The sequence below is a fragment of the Oncorhynchus masou genome, chromosome 11 (assembly GCF_036934945.1).
Source record: "Oncorhynchus masou masou isolate Uvic2021 chromosome 11, UVic_Omas_1.1, whole genome shotgun sequence".
NCBI classification, from domain to species: Eukaryota; Metazoa; Chordata; class Actinopteri; order Salmoniformes; family Salmonidae; genus Oncorhynchus; species Oncorhynchus masou.
In genome coordinates, this window is record NC_088222.1 from 11,616,336 (window position 1) to 11,639,096 (window position 22,761).

Here is a 22,761-nt window from a genome sequence, read left to right on the forward strand (position 1 = left end):
ACGTCCCTACTTCTTCTTTGGTATTATGTCAGTCTGCAAACAAATGGTATACGTGCATGCTGCCTCCTACTGTATTGGCTGTGTATCAGCCTACTACTCTGTAATTGTAATTCATAACACTTTGTGAAGAAAATATTACCCTACCAACTAACCCTACACCCATTAAAAAACCTCATCACTATTGGGGTGGGAGGCCAGTAACCAGAAGGTTGCTGGATCGAATCCCTGAGCTGACATGGTAGAAATCTGTCATTTTGCCCCTGATCAAGGCAGTTATCCCACTGTTCCTAGGCCATCATTGTAAATAAGAATTTGTTCTTAACTGACTTGCCTAGTTAAATAAAGGTTCAAAAAGTAATTTAAAAAAAATAAAACAACTATTCCACTACATTGACCCTATCTGATCCTGCATCAGGCCAACGGTTTGGGAGGACGGGACACTATGGTACAAAACATCCTGTAACTTCTGCAGTAAAATCATGTACATCCAAGTACTTCTCTGCAGCTGCTGCCACCACAACATCTATCCTCTGATCTGGCGGACTCACTAAACACAAATACTTCAACTGATGTTTCGAATCAAATCAAATTGTATTTGTCACAAGCGCTGAATGCAACAGGAATACAACCTTATAGTGACATGCTTACTTACGAGCCCTTAACCAACAATGCAGTTTTAAGAAAATCCCGCCCAAAAAGTAAGAGATAAGAATAACAAATAATGAAAGAGATGTGTTGAAGTGTGCCCCTGGCTATCCATAAATTTAAAACACAAGAAAATGGTGCAGCCTGGTTTGCTTGATTATTTATTCCTTTACTTGAACTCTTTATACTTAAGTATATGTAGTACTGATCATACACAGAGAGAGACACAGCTGCATGTGTGTTTTTTTACAAAAGGATAGATTTGGAGTTAGATAAACTTGGAATATCCGGCAGGTACATATGCAGGATGCTACCCTCCACAGCATGGCCTTCGCTCCAGATCAAAACTCTAAACCTCATTTTGACCAACATCAACCGGAGAGATTACTGCTTCCAAAGTTATTTTTCCAAGCTATACGGAGGGTGCTCTGGGCAAACAAACAACAGAGACCCGAGGACACCATCCAACCTGGAACTGAGTGAGTAGTGTTTGGTCTGATGCTGTTTTGAAAGCCAAGAAGAATTTTTAATTAAAAAAATAAAGTACATAAAAATTATATTTTTTTATTGGGATTGAATGCTGAGTTAAGGCTCCCAGGCTTGCAAGAACAGGCCAGATACAAATTCAATGAGCATTAAGGTGTGAAGTAAAATATGTCTGTCTTTGGGTCCAACAAGTGGCAGGAGTCTTTGAAGCATCTTCTGAAGCCCCATCCTGCTGTTCAAAGACCATTCACTGACAGTCTCTGCAAGAAACCTGCCTCCAGAAATAAAAGCTTCTCCCAATTGGGTGTGACGCCTACTCCTGTTACCTGCTGTACTGCTGCTTTGATTCCACCTGGTTATCTGTTCCCCGTCTGTCCTGGCCTGTCTCCCCCTGTCTGGTACAGGTACCCCCACCACACTCACCCCTCTCTGTTCCCTGTCTACCCTGGCCTGTCTCCCCCTATCTGGTACAGGTACCCCCACCACACTCCCTCCTCTCTGTTCACTGTCTGCCCTGGTCTGTCTCCCCCTGTCTGGTACAGGTACCTCCACCACACTCCCTCTTCTCTGTTCACTGTCTGCCCTGGTCTGTCTCCCCCGGTCTGGTACAGGTACCCCCACCACACTCACCCCTCTCTGTTCACTGTCCGCCCTGGCCTGTCTCCCCATGTCTGGTACAGGTACCCCCACCACACTCCCCTCTCTCTCCCTGGTCTGTCTCCCCCTGTCTGGTACAGGTACCCCCACCACACTCCCCTCTCTCTCCCTGGTCTGTCTCCCCCTGCCTGGTACAGGTACCTCCCCCACCACACTCCCCTCTCTCTCCCTGTCCTGTCTCCCCCTGTCTGGTACAGGTACCCCCACCACACTCCCTCCTCTCTGTTCCCTGTCTACCCTGGTCTGTCTCCCCGTCTGGTACAGGTACCCCCACTACACTCACCCCTCTCTGTTCACTGTCTGCCCTGGTCTGTCTCCCCCGGTCTGGTACAGGTACCCCCACCACACTCACCCCTCTCTGTTCCCTGTCTACCCTGGCCTGTCTCCCCCTATCTGGTACAGGTACCCCCACCACACTCCCTCCTCTCTGTTCACTGTCTGCCCTGGTCTGTCTCCCCCTATCTGGTACAGGTACCCCCACCACACTCCCTCCTCTCTGTTCACTGTCTGCCCTGGTCTGTCTCCCCCTGTCTGGTACAGGTACCCCCACCACACTCCCTCCTCTCTGTTCACTGTCTGCCCTGGTCTGTCTCCCCCGGTCTGGTACAGGTACCCCCACTACACTCACCCCTCTCTGTTCACTGTCCGCCCTGGCCTGTCTCCCCATGTCTGGTACAGGTACCTCCACCACACTCCCCACTCTCTGTTCCCCGTCTGTCCTGGTCTGTCTCCCCCTGTCTGGTACAGGTACCCCCACCACACTCCCCACTCTCTGTTCCCCGTCTGTCCTGGTCTGTCTCCCCCTGTCTGGTACAGGTACCCCCACCACACTCCCTCCTCTCTGTTCACCGTCTGCCCTGGTCTGTCTCCCCCTGTCTGGTACAGGTACCTCCACCACACTCCCCACTCTCTGTTCCCCGTCTGTCCTGGTCTGTCTCCCCCTGTCTGGTACAGGTACCTCCACCACACTCCCCACTCTCTGTTCCCCGTCTGTCCTGGTCTGTCTCCCCCTGTCTGGTACAGGTACCTCCACCACACTCTCCCCTCTCTGTTCCCCGTCTGTCCTGGCCTGTCTCCCCCTGTCTGGTACAGGTACCTCCACCACACTCACCCCTCTCTCTCTGTCCTGTCTCCCCCTGTCTGGTACAGGTACCCCCACCACACTCCCCTCTCTCTCCCTGGTCTGTCTCCCCCTGTCTGGTACAGGTACCCCCACCACACTCCCCTCTCTCTCCCTGGTCTGTCTCCCCCTGCCTGGTACAGGTACCTCCCCCACCACACTCCCATCTCTCTCCCTGGTCTGTCTCCCCCTGTCTGGTACAGGTACCTCCACCACACTCCCCACTCTCTGTTCCCCGTCTGTCCTGGTCTGTCTCCCCCTGTCTGGTACAGGTACCTCCACCACACTCCCCACTCTCTGTTCCCCGTCTGTCCTGGTCTGTCTCCCCCTGTCTGGTACAGGTACCCCCACCACACTCCCTCCTCTCTGTTCACCGTCTGCCCTGGTCTGTCTCCCCCTGTCTGGTACAGGTACCTCCACCACACTCCCCACTCTCTGTTCCCCGTCTGTCCTGGTCTGTCTCCCCCTGTCTGGTACAGGTACCTCCACCACACTCCCCACTCTCTGTTCCCCGTCTGTCCTGGTCTGTCTCCCCCTGTCTGGTACAGGTACCCCCACCACACTCCCTCCTCTCTGTTCCCCGTCTGTCCTGGTCTGTCTCCCCCTGTCTGGTACAGGTACCCCCACCACACTCCCTCCTCTCTGTTCCCCGTCTGTCCTGGTCTGTCTCCCCCTGTCTGGTACAGGTACCTCCACCACACTCCCCACTCTCTGTTCCCCGTCTGTCCTGGTCTGTCTCCCCCTGTCTGGTACAGGTACCCCCACCACACTCCCTCCTCTCTGTTCCCCGTCTGTCCTGGTCTGTCTCCCCCTGTCTGGTACAGGTACCTCCACCACACTCTCCCCTCTCTGTTCCCCGTCTGTCCTGGCCTGTCTCCCCCTGTCTGGTACAGGTACCTCCACCACACTCACCCCTCTCTCTCTGTCCTGTCTCCCCCTGTCTGGTACAGGTACCCCCACACTCCCCCTCTCTCTCCCTGGTCTGTCTCCCCCTGTCTGGTACAGGTACCCCCACCACACTCCCCTCTCTCTCCCTGGTCTGTCTCCCCCTGCCTGGTACAGGTACCTCCCCCACCACACTCCCATCTCTCTCCCTGGTCTGTCTCCCCCTGTCTGGTACAGGTACCTCCACCACACTCCCCACTCTCTGTTCCCCGTCTGTCCTGGTCTGTCTCCCCCTGTCTGGTACAGGTACCTCCACCACACTCCCCACTCTCTGTTCCCCGTCTGTCCTGGTCTGTCTCCCCCTGTCTGGTACAGGTACCCCCACCACACTCCCTCCTCTCTGTTCACCGTCTGCCCTGGTCTGTCTCCCCCTGTCTGGTACAGGTACCCCCACCACACTCCCTCCTCTCTGTTCACCGTCTGCCCTGGTCTGTCTCCCCCTGTCTGGTACAGGTACCTCCACCACACTCACCCCTCTCTGTTCCCCGTCTGCCCTGGTCTGTCTCCCCCTGTCTGGTACAGGTACCCCACCACACTCCCTCCTCTCTGTTCACCGTCTGCCCTGGTCTGTCTCCCCCTGTCTGGTACAGGTACCTCCACCACACTCACCCCTCTCTGTTCCCCGTCTGCCCTGGTCTGTCTCCCCCTGTCTGGTACAGGTACCCCCACCACACTCCCTCCTCTCTGTTCACTGTCTGCCCTGGTCTGTCTCCCCCTGTCTGGTACAGGTACCTCCACCACACTCACCCCTCTCTGTTCCCCGTCTGCCCTGGTCTGTCTCCCCCTGTCTGGTACAGGTACCTCCACCACACTCACCCCTCTCTGTTCCCCGTCTGCCCTGGTCTGTCTCACCCTGTCTGGTACAGGTACCTCCACCACACTCACCCCTCTCTGTTCCCCGTCTGCCCTGGTCTGTCTCCCCCTGTCTGGTACAGGTACCTCCACCACACTCACCCCTCTCTGTTCCCCGTCTGCCCTGGTCTGTCTCCCCCTGTCTGGTACAGGTACCCCCACCACACTCCCTCCTCTCTGTTCACCGTCTGCCCTGGTCTGTCTCCCCCTGTCTGGTACAGGTACCTCCACCACACTCACCCCTCTCTGTTCCCCGTCTGCCCTGGTCTGTCTCCCCCTGTCTGGTACAGGTACCTCCACCACACTCACCCCTCTCTGTTCCCCGTCTGCCCTGGCCTGTCTCACCCTGTCTGGTACAGGTACCCCCACCATATTCACCCCTCTCTCCCGAGCTTTCGCTCGCCTCCAGCACACACACACTGTTGGGGCGAGTGACTCTGAACTTACAATGGCTAGCCTCAAGTAGATGTATCTTTTTTTGTGTGTGTGCATTTTGCTATTTGCCTCATGGCTCCTGCATACTTTGTTGACAACAAACTTCCTTACCCAACCGTGGGACAGACTATGTTCATTCCCACGCTCGGGACTCTGACTGTATATTGGTTACACAGACTTTTGGCCTCTCATCCTATTCTAACCACCTCTCGCCGGGTTTGGATTCTTGTTTCCTGATGAAATTGCTGTACAATATGATCTTGTTGCCATCTCACGCACAGTCAGATGTCATAAATCAACACTGCAGCGTTCTCCCTGTCCTATGCTGTGCTTTGATTGTATTACTGTTGATGATATCTGGAAATGTGCATGTACACCCTGGCACATCTACTGTTGATGATATCTGGAAAATGTACATGTACACCCTGGCACATCTACTGTTGAAGACATCTGGAAATGTGCATGTACACTCTGGCACATCTACTGTTGATGATATCTGGAAATGTGCATGTACACTCTGGCACATCTACTGTTGAAGACATCTGGAAATGTGCATGTACACTCTGGCACATCTACTGTTGATGATATCTGGAAATGTGCATGTACACCCTGGCACATCTATTGTTGCTAGACCCAATTCTTTCTTGTGCTCTGATATCTGCCCCAACTGATTTCTGCTCTCGTAAAAGCCTGGGTTTTCTGCATGTTAACACAAGAAGTGTATTACCTAAAATGGAACAATTGAGGGTTCACAGCTCCAATCCAGATGTGTTGGTCATTACTGAGACGTGGTTAAGGAAGAGTGTTTTGAATACTGATGTTAACCTTTCTGGTTATAACCTTTTTCGGCAAGACAGATCTTCCAAAGGTGGGGGAGTGGCAATCTTTACCTAGGATCACCTTCGGTGCTCGGTTGTCTCCACCAAGTCTGTCCCCAAACAATTTGATTTGCTGGTTTTAAGTCACCGATGCTCCTCCCTCTTCTTCCCCTGCCCCGCTACAAAGTTTCTCCCTGCAGGCAGTCACTGAGTCCGAGGTGCTAAAGGAGCTCCTTAAACTTGACCCCAAAAAAACATCTGGGTCAGATGGTTTAGACCCTTTCTCCTTTAAGGTTGCTGCGCCTTTCATCTCCAAGCCTATCTCTGACCTTTTTAACCTGTCTCTCCTTTCTGGGGAGGTTCCCATTGCTTGGAAGGCAGCCACGGTTAATTTGTTTTGTTGGAGGAGATCAAGCTGATCCTAACTGTTATAGGCCTATTTCTATTTTGGCCTGTTTATCAATAGTGTTGGAAAAACTTGTCAATAATGAACTGACTGGCTTTCTTGATGTCTATAGTATTATCTCGGGTATGCAATCTGGTTTCCGCTCAGGTTATGGATGTGTCACCATTGCCCTTGATTCTAAGAAATATTGTGCTGCTATTTTTATTGACATGGCCAAAGCTTTTTGATACGGTAGAACATTCCATTCTTGTGTGCCGGCTAAGGAGTATTGGTGTCTCTGAAGGGTTTTTGGGCTGGTTTGCTAACTACTTCTCTCAAAGAGTGCAGTGTATAAAGTCAGAAAATCTGCTGTCTCAGCCACTGCCTGCCACCAAGGGAGTACCCCAAGGCTCGATCCTAGGCTCCACGCTCTTTTCAATTTGAATCAACAACATAGCTCAGACAGTAGGAAGCTCTCTCATCCATTTATATCCATATACTCAGCTTTACCATTCGGCCATCAGATTTGCCATCAATGCTCCTTATAGGATACATCACTGCACTCTATACTCCTCTGTAAACTGGTCATCTCTGTATACCTGTCACAAGACCCACTGGTTGATGCTTATTTTTAAAACCCTCTTAGGCCTCTAAGGCCTCACTCCCCCCTATCTGAGGTATCTACTGAAGCCCTCCACATACAACACCCGTTCTGCCAGTCACATTCTGTTAAAGGTCCCCAAAGCACACATTCCTGGGTCACTCCTCTTTTCAGTTCGCTGCAGCTAGCGACTGGAACGAGCTGCAACAAACGCTCAAACTGGACATTTTTATCTCAATCTCTTCATTCAAAGAAAATCATGGACACTCTTACAGACAGTTGTGGCTGCTTTGTGTGATGTAATGTTGTCTCTACCTTCTTGCCCTTTGTGCTGTTGTCTGTGCCCAATAATGTTTGTGCCATGTTTTGTGTTATGTTGTGTTGCTACCATGCTATGTTGTCATGTGTTGCTGCTGTAACAGTATAACTTTAGTCCGTCCCCTCGCCCATACCCGGGCTCGAACCAGGGACCCTCTGCACACATCAACAACAGTCACCCACAAAGCCTCGTTACCCATCACTCCACAAAAGCCAGGGCCCTTGCAGAGCAAGGGGAACCACTACTTCAAGGTCTCAAAGCGAGTGACGTCACCAATTGAAATGCTATTATCGCGCACTACCACTAACTAGCTAGCCATTTCACATCCGTTACACTGCCTTGCTATGTTGTTGTCTTAGTTCTCTCTTTATGTAGTGTTGTTGTCTCTCTTGTCCTATATTTATATTGTTGTTGGTTTTTTATCCCAGGCCCCGTCCCCGCAGGAGGCCTTTTGCCTTTCTGCCCCTGAACAAGGCAGTTAACCCACTGTTCCTAGGCCGTCATTGAAAATAAGAATTTGTTCTTAACTGACTTGCCTATTTAAATAAAGGTTAAATTAATAAAAATACATAAAATACATATTTTTGCAATTTAATTTAATTTTGATACTTAGGTATATTTAAAACCAAATACTTTTAGACTTTTACTCAAGTAGTATTTTACTGGGTGACTTTTACTTGAGTCATTTTCTATTAAGGCATCTTTACTTTTACTCAGATATGACAATTGGGTTATTTTTCCACCACTGGGGATGACACTAAAAAACAAATTGTTTGGTTTCATCATGTGTTCCTATAAGTGACGGAATTCGATTAATACCCCGGGCATGCCCCGGTTGAACCGGGTTAGCGTTGATTGTATTCGTTTTGAAACCGGGCTGCCTTCCGGGTGCCCCCACCAAAGCAGACGTTGAAGTCGGCTGAAATCAAGTGACATATGTCAAGCACGTGGAGTTATTAGTAAGGATTCAGTGTTTTCACGTGCAAAAATGTTTGCTCAAAATGCATGTGTCGCTTTACCTGCCTTCAGAATCAGAATATTACTTTGAAAATTGTAACATAGGCTTAGGCCCCAGGCTATTTAAAAAAATAATAGTTTATGTTTCTAAACGATTCATCATGCTATTTTGTTGACATTATGGCCCGGTGATGCTCGATTTGAGACGGCGCTCCTCACTCACCACTTTTGCCCGGTGAAGCGACGGGCCTTAGCCCGGTTTATCCCGGTTTAGTCTAATCGTACTTTCTCAGTACAACCTCCAACCAGGTTCGTCGTTGCTTTCATGTGCCGCAATGGATTTTGAGCACAACCAATGGCGCGCACCAGCATTCACCGCTTTGCCGCACCCAAGTGAGAGGCGTTGGTGGGCGGAGCATCGCAGGAACTACAAGCAGAAGCAGACCTCTTTCAAAGCAGCAGGGTAGCGGATAAAAAATACTGAAAATAGTACGCTCGCTTTCTACGAGAAGGTGCTGTCTTTTCAATCATATTTCAACTAAACGAGGGTAAGTTAAAACTGATCATGTTGTTTCGTAGTAGTAAGCTCCGACTAGTGCGAGAATATGTAAATTATTTAAAGGTTTATGTCGTTTCTCTTTGTACAATATGTAGAAACCTATATTGTTTCTATTATTGACTGCGCGTCGCCAGTGGACTCTGCAGAGGAGCCTGTGCGACATATGATTTCATGTTTTATTCAACTGTAACACTAGTATCATACAGTACATCGTTTTGTTGGCTTTCGAAGGTTAGTAAAAACAACGAAAACACCATGTATTACTTGGTCCCCCCACACACCTCCTTCAATCGCAGGAGGGAGGCTCCAAGGCCACATTTAGTAGGCTGTTGTTTTGTGTATTTTTCACAGCCTGCAGGAAAGGAAACTGAGTTTAGGTTGAATTAGTGCATGTTTACTGTTATGTATCTATCAAAACAATATACGGTACAATATTATCTATTATGCAATGTTATTAGGAAATGTGTTTGTCCCTCTAGTGTCTGGTAGCCTACTTTGCGTACTGTAGGCCTGAATGGGACAGGAAATGAAGAAATAGTCTCTCATAATAGCCACCCACTGAGCTATGCTAGTGTGTGTTGCTATTGTAGGCCTTACTCAACCATGTAGAACTTCATGCATGTACTTTTCCTTGTGTACTGTAGTAATAATAATGAACTATTTCATTTAAACATCCCACCATTTCATTGTCTATTTGAGCAATCTGTCAAACAAACTCCCAAGAGACTGTTGGAATACTCTCTTTCCTCATGATGCCAATCCAGAACACATCTTCAACCAGCCCAAAAAATATCTTGATGAATTCCGAGTCCTTCTCTGTACATTGTCTGTATCATCCCATGTCCACACAGTGAAAGCCTTGATAAGAGCAGAGGGTCATTCAGAGGAGTAACATTGATGGCTGTGGAAGAAGCACTTGTTTTCATTGTCTGTTGGAAAGCGTTTTGCTACTGTGTGTGTGTGTGTTTTTAGGACAACATCGGAGAGCAGATTCCATTAAGATGTTGCTTCTCTAGTCTGCTAACTGTAGATACGGTACATTTTCCAGTCAGTCAGTGGGCTGTAGTCTAACTCCCCTCCCCTCTCTCTTTCCCTCTGTGGGGATTAGTAGAGAGGGACTAGGCTAGAAGCCCTTTAGAGAACTGTGGAGGGGTCACTCCCTAGATTTCGTTATTCTGGTGGAATGAGAGGAACACCCATAGGAGTGAAGCTAGCAGTACCAAACACACACACACACACACACAAACACATTTTTGAAGTCTGTTAGTTTTCGGGCTACTAGACACACCCTTGACCCCAGTGCAGATGATGAAAATGTGTTCCTCATTTCAAACATTTCTTTCTCACTCTCTTTCCTTCCTTTCTCCGAGTGTAAATTTTGGCACCGTTTCGGGTGTGTAAACAGATTTGTTAATGAACTGCATAGAGTGTATATTGTGTTAGACATAAGAAACCACGTTTTCTGAGGAAGTTCTAAAAATGGATTTGACTACCTAGGTTAATATTGACAATGTTACCAGGAAAACGTCACGAACCAGCCCAGTGGCACTAATGTCCTGAAGCTTTGTCACTAGTCCACTGCTTTGCCTAGTTTCTTCTATAGTTGCCACTGGCACATACATAGACTCAGGGTATCGCAGTTGATACTAGAGCTATGTAAGACAGTGTGCGTGGGTCTACATTGCATTCAGGCTGCGCAGAATTGCTGATCTACAAATCATCTTGCATTAATAATGTGGTCAAAATTAAAAGTTCTGTGCCTCACCTTGCTCAAACTAATCTCCTCAAACTCCCTCAGCAGGGTTTCTTCTCAGTACTGTTGTTAGACAGTGATCTCCCACACCCAGATAAAGCCTTGAGGACCCTCCCTCCCCAACCCCTGTCCCCTCAACACAACACCCTGCCTCAGAAAACAACATTTCCATGCCAACAGTGTCAGCTTTAGACGTTACTACAACCGTAGTTATGAGGAGGCCTTGATAAGGCTCGGGAGTCACATCATTTAGCCTGCGTTTATTTTTAGTCACTTAGAAAACACTCTTATCCGGTGTGACTTTAGTTCATTATTTCTCAATAATCCTTTTGTGTGCAAATGTAAAATATCCTGCTGTCCCTCAAAGGACCTCTATGGATTACATTTCAGGAATACATTATTATGATGATGATTTGGGCCCATATTCACAGCCGCTAAACACAGTCACCCCCACTGACGACGCTTTATGGCAGACTGACGACGCTTTATGGCAGACTGACGACGCTTTATGGCAGACTACTGGGGGTTTATCTAAGCATTATCATCTGTCCAAAACAAACCAATGTTGGTATGTGGGACTTCCAATAACATGAAATGGCATCTAACTCTATTCCTAAGAGTTGATTTCAAGCCCCTGAGAAATTGCGTTTTATATCAGAGTTGTATTATCAGGGTACAGTGGATTAGAAATATTTATGCTTTTTTTTCCATGAATTCTGGTTAAATAACATCACTTGGAGTCGTATTCAATCAAAACTGGTTACAAGGTTTCTAAGAAGTCAAAAAGCAAGCAAGATGTTTGCGGTAATGTGCAGTTCGATTTTGCATATTATTGGATGCTTTCAGCTTACTAGATTTTGCCATATACACACAGAGTCAAACTCGGGACTACTGCCCATAACATTACATTTTAAATGAGCAACGAGTATCTCTAATGCATTCTTCTGTCCGCAGTGCAGATACAATAGTAGTTGTTGTCTGAGGCACAGGCAGCAGTGGTTTCCTACATCCCATTGGTTGGTCTATTATGGATTCCAGCTTTGACAGGCATTCACTGCAGAGTTAAATGAGACTGACTCAGGCTGAATGCTTACGTGCACTTCTCATGATGTGAGAGGGTGACACGCTCAAGAGGGGGGTGGTATCTGTTTCTTCTCATGATGTGAGAGGGTGACACGCTCAAGAGGGGGGTGGTATCTGTTCCTTCTCATGATGTGAGAGGGTGACACGCTCAAGAGGGGGGTGGTATCTGTTTCTTCTCATGATGTGAGAGGGTGACACGCTCAAGAGGGGGGTGGTATCTGTTCCTTCTCATGATGTGAGAGGGTGACACGCTCAAGAGGGGGGTGGTATCTGTTCCTTCTCATGATGTGAGAGGGTGACACGCTCAAGAGGGGGGTGGTATCTGTTTCTTCTCATGATGTGAGAGGGTGACACGCTCAAGAGGGGGGTGGTATCTGTTTCTTCTCATGATGTGAGAGGGTGACACGCTCAAGAGGGGGGTGGTATCTGTTCCTTCTCATGATGTGAGAGGGTGACACGCTCAAGAGGGGGTGGTATCTGTTCCTTCTCATGATGTGAGAGGGTGACACGCTCAAGAGGGGGGTGGTATCTGTTCCTTCTCATGATGTGAGAGGGTGACACGCTCAAGAGGGGGGTGGTATCTGTTTCTTCTCATGATGTGAGAGGGTGACACGCTCAAGAGGGGGGTGGTATCTGTTTCTTCTCATGATGTGAGAGGGTGACACGCTCAAGAGGGGGTGGTATCTGTTCCTTCTCATGATGTGAGAGGGTGACACGCTCAAGAGGGGGGTGGTATCTGTTTCTTCTCATGATGTGAGAGGGTGACACGCTCAAGAGGGGGGTGGTATCTGTTCCTTCTCATGATGTGAGAGGGTGACACGCTCAAGAGGGGGGTGGTATCTGTTCCTTCTCATGCTGTGAGAGGGTGACACGCTCAAGAGGGGGGTGGTATCTGTTTCTTCTCATGATGTGAGAGGGTGACACGCTCAAGAGGGGGGTGGTATCTGTTCCTTCTCATGATGTGAGAGGGTGACACGCTCAAGAGGGGGGTGGTATCTGTTTCTTCTCATGATGTGAGAGGGTGACACGCTCAAGAGGGGGGTGGTATCTGTTTCTTCTCATGGCAAAATCCATTCACTAAATATGACTTGACTGGCATATTTTTGGAGCTATAACTCAAGTCGTCTTTATCCTTGTTTGGTCTCTTTTTCTGACCTAGGATATGAACTAGAATTGATGAAAAGGCCTTTTCAACAGAACTTCCTGCTCTGATCGAACGCAGCATAGCCATATTAAATATATGCGTAGTTGGCATGGCTGACTATGTCCCCTCATATGACTAATGAGGAGCACAGTGGGTGTACATAACATGAATGAGTTAGCTGAAAACTAACTGAAATACTTTGCTATTTCGTTAAGTTCTCAATTATTATTGGAGATCTAAAGTCAACAACACATACGTTCATCTCATTGTAATGGACCCCTCCCCGTTACCAAGCCCTCCCCGTTACCAAGCCCTCCCCATTACCAAGCCCAGCTGTAGAGCTGGAAACAACTCTCCCTATTACCAAGCCCACCTGTAGAGCTGAAAACAACCCTCCCTGTTACCAAGCCCATCTGTAGAGCTGAAAACAACCCTCCCTGTTACCAAGCCCATCTGTAGAGCTGGAAACAACCCTCCCTGTTACCAAGTCCACCTGTAGAGATGGAGAGCTGAAAACTACTCTCGATCTCTCCTGGTGTTCTCTCTTTCTGTCTCCCCTTCTCCCTATCTCCCCTTCTCTCTGTCTCTCTTTCTATGCTCTAATCATTGCCACATGGCAGGATGCAGGCCTGAGCCTTGGAGAATGGAATAAGTTATTGACCGCATCTGGACTGTTGCAGAATATCTCCAGAACTCCAGAATACTAGTGACTTTTGGCTAGTTTCCCCCAGGGATTCCATGTTGGAATGTGGCCCAGATTGAATCATTCCTTTGATTCCATCAGAAGGTTATCAGGTTCCAAATGGTGCTGTGGCATCCATGAGAGTGCATTTGTAACAAATTGATAACAAGTGTGGAAGGTGTTAATAACATATGGAGTAGACCTGGTGTATTGTGATGTGCTGCTCTACTATTACATAATGGTGTAAAAGGCTAACTCAGTTTCCATGGTAATGTGGTCTGTTTCCATAGTGACCACAGTCAACGCTACACCCCTGCACACTTCAGATATGCACCAGTTGTTGAGTAATAGTGGGGAGGGGAGCTGTGTGATGGCTGGGGTTAGTACTGTATGTAATAGAGGGGAGCTGTGTGGTGGCTGGGGTTTAGTACTGTATGTAATAGAGGGGAGCTGTGTGATGGCTGGGGTTAGTACTGTATGTAATAGAGGGGAGCTGTGTGGTGGCTGGGGTTAGTACTGTATGTAATAGAGGGGAGCTGTGTGATGGCTGGGGTTAGTACCGTATGTAATAGAGGGGAGCTGTGTGATGGCTGGGGTTAGTACTGTATGTAATAGAGGGGAGCTGTGTGGTGGCTGGGGTTAGTACTGTATGTAATAGAGGGGAGCTGTGTGGTGGCTGGGGTTAGTACTGTATGTAATAGAGGGGAGCTGTGTGGTGGCTGGGGTTAGTACTGTATGTAATAGAGGGGAGCTGTGTGGTGGCTGGGGTTAGTACTGTATGTAATAGAGGGGAGCTGTGTGGTGGCTGGGGTTAGTACTGTATGTAATAGAGGGGAGCTGTGTGGTGGCTGGGGTTAGTACTGTATGTAATAGAGGGGAGCTGTGTGGTGGCTGGGGTTAGTACTGTATGTAATAGAGGGGAGCTGTGTGGTGGCTGGGGTTAGTACTGTATGTAATAGAGGGGAGCTGTGTGGTGGCTGGGGTTAGTACTGTATGTAATAGAGGGGAGCTGTGTGGTGGCTGGGGTTAGTACTGTATGTAATAGAGGGGAGCTGTGTGGTGGCTGGGGTTAGTACTGTATGTAATAGAGGGGAGCTGTGTGGTGGCTGGGGTTAGTACTGTATGTAATAGAGGGGAGCTGTGTGGTGGCTGGGGTTAGTACTGTATGTAATAGAGGGTACTGTGTGGTGGCTGGGGTTAGTACTGTATGTAATAGAGGGGAGCTGTGTGGTGGCTGGGGTTAGTACTGTATGTAATAGAGGGGAGCTGTGTGATGGCTGGGGTTAGTACTGTATGTAATAGAGGGTACTGTGTGGTGGCTGGGGTTAGTACTGTATGTAATAGAGGGGAGCTGTGTGGTGGCTGGGGTTAGTACCGTATGTAATAGAGGGGAGCTGTGTGGTGGCTGGGGTTAGTACCGTATGTAATAGAGGGTACTGTGTGGTGGCTGGGGTTAGTACCGTATGTAATAGAGGGGAGCTGTGTGGTGGCTGGGGTTAGTACTGTATGTAATAGAGGGGAGCTGTGTGGTGGCTGGGGTTAGTACTGTATGCAGATGACTCAGCCAGTGGTGACACGTATAGCACTGAGCCTGATGCTGTCATTGTATCAGATTTTATCAGTAGCTGCACAGTGCTACATCCCGTAAATGTTGATAGTGATTTTTTTTTCTTCTTCATAACATCCACCGTTTACATTGGTAACCGGTGGATGGAGGACACCAACTGTGTGTGTGTCAGTATGGGTTTAAATTAGGAGGGGTTTTGTGCTTGTTGCTATGCAGCCTCAGTCTTTTTTGTCAGACGACTCAGCGAGTTAAGTGAAGTATGTGCAGCAAGTTGCTGACTTCACTTGCCGTCAGAAGTTGGGGTGTGTGTGAGTAAATGATTCAGTGAATGTTATGAATGTCAGCCATGTCTGCTCGGGTGACTGACCGTAATATGAGTAGGCCTAGTAGTGTACCATTCAGAACAGTCAGCTGATATCAGTAATGGGGTGTGAACGAGAGGTTGGCCGTTAAATCGGAATGGACAATTAATTCGTGCCGATTTGAAAGTTTTCATAACAGTCGGTATATTTGGACGCCGATTTTATTTAACGAGGCAAGTCAGTTAAGAACACGTTCTTATTTTCAATGACGGCCTGGGAACAGTGGGTTAACTGCCTTGTTCAGGGGCAGAAAGAGAGATTTTTACCTCGTCAGCTCAGGGATACAATCTTGCAACCTTACGGTTAACTAGTCCACCGCTCGAACCACCTGTCTCATGAGGAGCCTGCCTGTTACACAAATGCAGTAAGAAGCCAAGGTAAGTTGCTAGCTAGCATTAAACTTATCTTATAAAAAAACAATCAATTAATCATCGTCAATTATGGTTGATGGGATGGAAGCTATGGTTACAAATGGTTGATATTACCAGTTTACTAGTTTATCTAGCGTGTCCTGCTTTACATATAATCGATGCGGTGCACATTGATAAACATCAATGCCTTTCTTAAAATCAATACACAGAAGTATATATGTTTAAACATGCATATTTAGCTAGAAGAAAGGTTAGCAGGCAATATTAACCAGGTGAAATTGTGTCACTTCTCTTACTTTCATTGCACGTAGAGTCAGGGTATATGCAGCAGTTTGGGCAGCCTGGCTCGTTGTGAACTAATTTGCTAGAATTTTACGTCATTATGACATAACATTGAAGGTTGTGCAATGTAACAGGAATATTTAGACCGATGGATGCCACCCGTTAGATACAATACGGAACTTCACTGAATATATTTCACTGAAAGAATTAACGTCTTGTTTTCGGGATGATAGTTTCCAGATTTGTCCATATTAATGACCTTAGGTTCGCATTTCTGTGTGTTATTATGTTATAATTAAGTCTATGAATTGATAGAGCGCAGTCTGACTGAGCGGTGGTAGGCACCAGCAGGCTCATAAGCATTCATTCAAACAGCACTTTCGTGTGTTTTGCCAGCAGTCTCTTCGCTGTGCTTCAAGCATTGAGCTGTTTATGACTTCAAGCCTATCAACTCCCGAGATTAGGCTGGTGTAACCGACGTGAAATGGCTAGCTAGTTAGCAGGGTGCACGCTAATAGCATTTCAAATGTCACTTGCTCTGAGACTTGGAGTAGTTGTTCCCCTTGCTCTGCATGGGTAAATCTGCGTCGATTTTTTTTTCCTGGTTCGAGGGGCGAGGAGGGGGATGGAAGCTTTACTGTTACACTGGCAATACTAAAGTGCCTATAAGAACATCCAATAGTCAAAGCTATATGAAATACAAATGGTATAGAGAAATAGTCCTATAATTCCTATAATAACTACAACCTAAAACTTCTTACATGGGAATATTGAAGACTCATGTTAAAAGGAACCACCAGCTTTCATATGTTCTCATGTTCTGAGCAAGGAACTTAAACGTTAGCTTTCTTACATAGCACATATTTCACTTTTACTTTCTTCTCCAACACTTTGTTTTTGCATTATTTAAACCAAATTGAACATGTTTTATTATTTATTTGAGGCTAAATTGATTTTATTGATGTATTATATTAAGTTAAAATAAGTGTTCATTCAGAACTGTTGTAATTGTCATTATTAAAAATAAATAAATACAAAGCGGCCGATTAATCAGTATCGGCTTTTTTTGGTCCTCCAATAATTGGTATCGGCGTTGAAAATCATAATCGCTCAACCTCTATTGTGAACGTTTTATCCAAATTGGGCTCCTTAACATTAAGAGAAATCCATTACTGAAAATCAATGTTTTTGAAGATAAAAAAAAAAAGTAGCAAGTGAACAGCGTAGTGGATCAATTCCTCAACAACTAAGAGTGTTGACGTGTGAGGCTCAACTTCTCCGCTATTTTGGTGCCCTGGCTACCACACTGAACAGCGCGAAGCGAACCTGTGCACATGCACAGATACTTTGCATCTCACGCGTCTTATTATCCTTTTCAACAGAACTTCGTGCTCTGATCGAACGCAGCATAGCCATATTAAATATATGCGTAGTCAGCCATGCCAACTATGTCCCCTCAAATATGACTAATGAGGTGCACAGTGGGTGTACATAACATGAATGAGTTAGCTGAAAAGCTAACTTGAAATACTTTGCTATTTTGTTAAGTTCTCAATTATTGGAGATCTAAAGTCAACAACAAATACGTTCATCTCATTGTAATGGACCCCTCCCCTCCCTGTTACCAAGCCCTCCCCGTTACCAAGCCCTCACTGTTACCAAGCCCATCTGTAGAGCTGAAAACAACCCTCCCCATTACCAAGCCCATCTGAAGAGCTGAAAACAGCCCTCCCTGTTACCAAGCCCATCCTAGAGCTGGAAACAACCCTCACTATTACCAATCCCATCTGCACAGATACTGTGAGAGCTAAGTGATGCATCTCACTTGTCTTATTATCTCAGTCAATGATGACAGGCCCTGGTTTACTGAGGTTGCGAGACTTTGCAAGCCAAGAAATTGTGAGATACAGCATTTCATTTGCCAGACACACCTTTTGATTGCCGATTAGATAGGCCTAGTGCACGGTTCTGAGTGTCTGCCTGTATACTGAGCCTCTCTCTCTGTCTCTGTGTCTCTCTGTGTCTCTCTGTGTCTCTCTGTCTTGTGTTCTCGGGAGTTTCAGCAACTTGTCGGTCTCCTCCATTCCAGAAATACTGAATATTTAAGAGTCGAATGTTGACACTCAGAAATGGGAGTCGACGTGCATGTTAACATCATAAGCCTCCTCCCTAAGTTTACTTTATTCACTGCTTTAGCACACTCCGCCAACCCTGATGTCCTAGCCGTGTCTGAATCCTGGCTTAGGAAGGCCACCAAAAATTCTGAAATGTCTGTATTTCTGTAAAAATACAGCTTTCCACCTGGCTGGGGTAGGGGTAGCCAACAGCTCTGCAACCCCCGCAGCAACTGGCCCAAGCCCCCCCCCCCCCCCCTTTCACCCAAATCCAGACAGCTGAGGTTCTGAAAGAGCTGCAAAATCTGGATCCCTACAAATCACCTGGCCTAGACAATCTGGACCCTCTCTTTCTAAAATTATCCACCGCCATTGTTGCAACCCCTTTTACTAGTCTGTTCAACCTAACTTTTGTATTGTCGGAGATTCCTAAAGATTGGAAAGTGGCCGCGGTCATTTTCTCTTCAAAGGGGGACACACTCTTGACCCAAACTGTTCGACCTATATCCATCCTGCCCTGCCTTTCTAAAGTCTTTGAAAGCCAAGTGAACAAACCAATCACCGACCATTTCGAATCCCACTGTACCTTCTCCACTATGCAATCTGGTTTCCGAGCTGATCGTGGGTGCACCTCAGCCACGCTCAAGGTCCTAAACAATATCATTACCGCCATTGATAAAAGACATTACTGTGCAGCAGTCTTCATCAACCTGGCCAAGGCTTTCGACTCTGTCTATCACCACATTCTTATCAGTAGACTCAACAGCCTTGGTTTCTCTAATGACTGCCTCGCCTGGTTCACTAACTACTTCTCAGAGTTCAGTGTGTCAAATCGGAGGGCCTGTTGTCCGGACCCCTGGCAGTCTCTATGGGTGTGCCACAGGCTTCGGTTCTCGGACAGACTCCTTTCTCTGTATATATCAATGATGTCGCTCTTGCTGCGGGTGATTCTGTGATCCACCTTTACGCAGATGACACCATTCTGTATACATCTGGCCCTTCTTTGGACACTGTTAACAAACCTCCAAAGAGCTTCAACACCATACAACACTCCTTCTGTGGCCTCCAACTGCTCTTAAACGCTAGTAAAACTAAATGCATGCTCTTCAACCAATCACTGCTCGCACTTGCCCACCCAACTAGCATCACTCCTCTGCAGTCCTCTGGACTTAGAAAATGTGAACAACTATAAATACCTACAGTTGAGGTCATAAGTTTACATATACCTTAGTCAAATACATTTAAACTCAGTTTTTCACAATTCCTGACATTTAGGCATTGTAAAAATTCCCCGGTTTTTTTTTTGGTCTGTTAGATCACCACTTTATTTTAAGAATGTGAAATGTCAGAATAATAGTAGTGATTTATTTCAGCTTTTATTTCTTTCATCACATTCCCAGTGGGTCAGAAATTTACATACACTCAATTAGTATTAGGTAGCATTGCCATTTAAATTGTTTAACTTGGGTCATGTTTTGTGTATCCTTCCAAAAGCTTCCCACAATAAGTTGGGTGAATTTTGGGCCATTCTTCCTGACAGAGCTGGTGTTTAAATGAGTCAGGTTTGTAGGCCTCCTTGCCCGCACAAGCTTTTTCAGTTCTGCCCACAAATTGAGGTCAGGGCTTTGTGATGGCCACTCCAATACCTTGACTTTGTTGTCCTTAAGCCATTTTCCCACAACTTTGGAAGTATGCTTGGGGCCATTGTCCATTTGGAAGACCCATTTGCGACCAAGCTTCAACTTCCTGACTGATGTCTTGATGTTGCTTCAATATACCCACATAATTTTCCTACCTCATGATGCCATGTATTTTGTGAAGTGCACCAGTCCCTCCTGCATCAAAGCACCCTCACAACATGATGCTGCCACCCCCTGTGCTTCACGGTTGGGATGGTGTTCTTCGGCTTGCGGTTGGGATGGTGTTCTTCGGCCCCTTTGGCCCTTCCCCCTTTTTCCTCCTAACATAACATTATGGCCAAACAGTTCCATTTTTGTTTCTTTAGACCAGAGGACATTTCTCCCAAAAGTCCCCATGTGCAGTTGCAACCCGTAGTCTGGCTTTTTAATGGCGGTTTTGCAGCAGTGGCTTCTTCCTTGCTCCGCGGCCATTCAGGTTATGTCGATTTAGGACTCGTTTTACTGTGGATATAGATACTTTTGTACCTGTTTCCTCCAGCATCATCACATGGTCCTTTGCTGTTGTTCCGGAATTGATTTGCACATTTCGCACCAAAGTATGTTCATCTCTAGAAGATAGATCGCGTCTCCTTCCTGAGCGGTATGATGACTGCGTGGTCCCATGGTGTTTATACTTGCGTACTATTGTTTGTACAGATGAACGCTGTACCTTCAGGTGTTTGGAAATTGCTCCCAAGGATGAACCAGACTTTTCCGAAAGTCTTGGCTGATTTCTTTTGATATTCCCATGATATCAAGCAAAGATGCACTGAGTTTGAAGGTAGGCCTTGAAATACATCCACAGGTACACCTCCAATTGACTGAAATTATGTCAATTAGCCTTTCAGAAGCTTCTAAAGCCATGACATCATTTTCTGGAATTTTCCAAGTTGTTTAAAGGCACAGCCAACTTAGTGTATGTTACCTTCTGACCCACTGGAATTGTGATTAAGTGAAATAATCTGTCTGTACTCAATTGTTGGAAAAATTACTTGTTGTCAGGATTTGGCCAGGGTTGTTCCGGGTTTTGGTCACTAGATGCCCACATTGTGCTTTTTGACCTTATGTTTTTTCCCTTGATTCCCATTATTATTTGCACCTGTGCCTCGTTTCCCCTGATTGTATTTTAACCCTTAGTTTCCCTCAGTTCTGTGCTCTGTGTTTGTATGTTAGCACCCAGCCCTAGTGTTCTGTGTATTCTTGTCGATTCCGGTGGACGCTCTTGTGGAATTCTGTTTTTGTTTTTTTTTCTGTCAGGACCCGGTTACGAACCTGGGTCTCCGGAGTGAGAAACAGTCACTTAACCAACTGAGCCACGAATAGTCAGCAGAACCCAGAAGACGAGGCAGACACAGCAGTACTTAAGACAGTGTATTTAATAAGGTAAAAAAGGAGAAGTCCTTCAATACAAAATGGCAAATCCAAAAGGAGGTAGATATAGCACAAAAAGCCTCAAGAGAAACTCAAAAAACAAAAACATAATTCCACAAGAGCGTCCACCGGAATCGACAAGAATACACAGAACACTAGGGCTGGGTGCTAACATACAAACACAGAGCACAGAACTGAGGGAAACTAAGGGTTAAAATACAATCAGGGTAAACGAGGCACAGGTGCAAATAATAATGGGAATCAAGGGAAAAAACATAAGGTCAAAAAGCACAATGGGGGCATCTAGTGACCAAAACCCGGAACAACCCTGGCCAAATCCTGACACTTGTGTCATGCGCAATGTAGATTTCCTAACCAACTTACCAAAATTATAGTTTGTTGAGAAGAAATTTGTGGAGTGGTTGAAAAACGAGTTTTGATGACTCCAACCTAAGTGTATGTAAACTTCCGACTTCAACTGCATATCACTCCAGTGTAAATTGCTAAATTGTAATTACTTTGCCACTATTGGCCTATTTATTGCCTTACCTCCTTATTTCATTTGCACACACTGTATACAGATTCTTCTATTGTATTATTGAATGTACATTTGTTTATTCCATGTGTTTGTGTCGCACTGCTTTGCTTTATCTTGGCCAGGTCGTAGTTGTAAATGAGAACTTGTTCTCAACTGGCCTACCTGGTTAAATAAAGGTGAAATAAAAAAAGTAGTTATGAATCAATTATTTTGGAGTCAACTCCATACCACTGCGTCATTGTTAACAGTTGGAAAAAGGCAGCAAGGCAACCAACAGCAACTAAGTTACTTTGAGAAGTTAAATGAGGAGAAAATGCTAAGTTTGCCAGGTGACATAAAGGAACAGTAATGGTAGTACAGGTGTTGAACCATCTGAAAGAGACTCACCGTGAGGCCCAACCCGTTGCTGTCAGCAGTGCAGCTGCAATGTGAATTCACATGGAATTTTAGGATAATAATTTTTTTAAATTAAGTCGCATCCCTTGTTTTCCTCTTATAACCATGATCAGAAAATGTAGCACAACACAAGAAAAATGGCACTATATGTCAAATTCTCAAGAAGCTGCAATCTGAAGGGGTTGAATTAATAGCCACTGCTTGCTAGTCTGGTCACGACTATCTCTTCTCTCCACAAGTTAACAACTGAGTGTTTCTACATTGATAATCCTGGTAGGACTCTTAATAGTTTCACAGCATTATGCCTGGCTTTTGACTTTCCCAGTTCAGACACTCAGTGGAAGTGTTATCTGGGAATACTGTTTGTACTGGACATCTGGGATGTTTCAAGTTGACCTCAGAAGGATGTTACAAGCAGGAAGTGTATTTCATCTCCTGTACTCTTTCCTATTGTAACATTTTGTGTAAGAAACAATGTAATTTTTATAGAGGGCAATAGTGATGTCGTCTTTTTGTAGGCATTGACAGAGGTATACTCCACCATGGCTCATTGGCCAAAGACGATGGGTCAATTTTAATGGCGTTTTTGGATAAGCGCAGAAAATTAAGTCTGTTGGAAGCACAGCCTTAGGAGCTCTTC

The 22,761-nt window shown here is 46.2% G+C and overlaps 1 protein-coding gene across 12 annotated transcripts in view; it reads left to right on the forward strand.

The window, feature by feature from the left end:
- Window positions 1–8,638: 8,638 nt before the first annotated feature.
- Window positions 8,639–22,761, forward strand: part of add1 (adducin 1 (alpha)) — a 49,456-nt gene continuing 35,333 nt past the window's right edge. For all 12 annotated transcript variants that reach the window (XM_064977386.1, XM_064977393.1, XM_064977387.1 and 9 more), the window contains exon 1: window positions 8,639–8,768. The gene's annotated coding sequence lies outside the window, so the exon portion shown is untranslated. The remainder of the gene's footprint in view (window positions 8,769–22,761) is intronic.